Source organism: Diachasmimorpha longicaudata, unplaced genomic scaffold (genome assembly GCF_034640455.1).
Source record: "Diachasmimorpha longicaudata isolate KC_UGA_2023 unplaced genomic scaffold, iyDiaLong2 ctg00000142.1, whole genome shotgun sequence".
NCBI lineage: Eukaryota > Metazoa > Arthropoda > Insecta > Hymenoptera > Braconidae > Diachasmimorpha > Diachasmimorpha longicaudata.
In genome coordinates this window covers 5023-7500 of record NW_026973951.1, presented here as the reverse complement: position 1 = coordinate 7500, position 2478 = coordinate 5023, and positions in this window count along the sequence as shown.

Sequence of the window (2478 nt, the reverse complement as noted above, 5' to 3'; positions counted from 1 at the left end):
TGAAAATTAATAATATCGGTTACTTGATAAAATATAAATTAGTTGTATAGAATTTAGTTTAATTTTATGCATTCAATTATATCTGAATATATATTTTTTTCAATTAAAAATTCTGTGATGCTATTTTTGCATACCAACAAAAATAGCATCAACGTTCCAAGACATCATTGAAAATTAATAATATCGGTTACTTGATAAACTATAAAATAGTTGTATAGAATTTAGTTTAATTTTATGGATTCAATTATATATGAATATATATTTTTTTTAATTAAAAATTCTGTGATGCTATTTTTGCATACCAACAAAAATAGGATCAACGTTCCAAGACACCATTGAAAATTAATAATGTCGGTTACTTGATAAAATATAAATTAGTTGTATAGAATTTAGTTTAATTTTATGCATTCAATTATATATGAATATAATTTTTTTCATTTAAAAATTCTGTGATGCTATTTTTGCATACCAACAAAAATAGCATCAACGTTCCAAGACATCATTGAAAATTAATAATATCGGTTACTTGATAAACTATAAAATAGTTGTATGGAATCTAGTTTAATTTTATGCATTCAATTATATATGAATATATATTTTTTTTAATTAAAAATTCTGTGATGCTATTTTTGCATACCAACAAAAATAGGATCAACGTTTCAAGTCATCAATAAAAATTAATAATATCGGTTACTTGGTAAATTATAAATTAGTTATATAGAATTTAGTTTAATTTTATGCATTCAATTATATATGAATATATATTTTTTACAATTAAAAATTCTGTGATGCTATTTTTGCATACCAACAAAAATAGCATCAACTTTTCAAGTCATCACTAAAAATTAATAATATCGGTTACCTGATAAATTATAAATTAGTTATATAGAATTTAGTTTAATTTTATGCATTCAATTATACATGAATATAATTTTTTTCAATTAAAAATTCTGTGATGCTATTTTTGCATACCAACAAAAATAGCATCAAGCAAAAATATCACTTATTTTTCTAATTTTCGACTTGTAGGACGATCAAGTATACTATTCTTTGGATTCTAAGATTTTTTTCAAGTGATTATTTTCAAAGTTGGGAAAAATGAAAAATTATTCTAAGTCCCCATTCGTAGTTCTTTTTGATTCGTATTGCTTCGGCGCAAAGTAGGTAGGGACACTTATGGATTTCTCAATTTTTGGATAGGGACAGCCGGATAGCCGTCATTCAGCATAAAAGCTATTGTTATATGCATAGTTTGATGTGAGGAATGGGAATTGATTGAAATTTTCACCCGCCAATTGCCGGCTGGCCTGATTTTAAGGTTTGAGAATCTTGACAACGATTTTGCATACCGACAAAAATAGCATCAAGCAAAAATATCACTTATTTTTCCAATTTTCGACTTGTAGGACGATCAAGTATACTATTCTTTGGATTCTAAGATTTTTTTCAAGTGATTATTTTCAAAGTTGGGAAAAATGAAAAATTATTCTAAGTCCCCATTCGTAGTTCTTTTTGATTCGTATTGCTTCGGCGCAAAGTAGGTAGGGACACTTATGGATTTCTCAATTTTTGGATAGGGACAGCCGGATAGCCGTCATTCAGCATAAAAGCTATTGTTATATGCATAGTTTGATGTGAGGAATGGGAATTGATTGAAATTTTCACCCGCCAATTGCCGGCTGGCCTGATTTTAAGGTTTGAGAATCTTGACAACGATTTTGCATACCGACAAAAATAGCATCAAGCAAAAATATCACTTATTTTTCCAATTTTCGACTTGTAGAACGATCAAGTATACTATTCTTTGGATTCTAAGATTTTTTTCAAGTGATTATTTTCAAAGTTGGGAAAAATGAAAAATTATTCTAAGTCCCCATTCGTAGTTCTTTTTGATTCGTATTGCTTCGGCGCAAAGTAGGTAGGGACACTTATGGCTTTCTCAATTTTTGGATAGGGACAGCCGGATAGCCGTCATTCAGCATAAAAGCTATTGTTATATGCATAGTTTGATGTGAGGAATGGGAATTGATTGAAATTTTCACCCGCCAATTGCCGGCTGGCCTGATTTTAAGGTTTGAGAATCTTGACAACGATTTTGCATACCGACAAAAATAGCATCAAGCAAAAATATCACTTATTTTTCCAATTTTCGACTTGTAGAACGATCAAGTATACTATTCTTTGGATTCTAAGATTTTTTTCAAGTGATTATTTTCAAAGTTGGGAAAAATGAAAAATTATTCTAAGTCCCCATTCGTAGTTCTTTTTGATTCGTATTGCTTCGGCGCAAAGTAGGTAGGGACACTTATGGCTTTCTCAATTTTTGGATAGGGACAGCCGGATAGCCGTCATTCAGCATAAAAGCTATTGTTATATGCATAGTTTGATGTGAGGAATGGGAATTGATTGAAATTTTCACCCGCCAATTGCCGGCTGGCCTGATTTTAAGGTTTGAGAATCTTGACAACGATTTTGCAT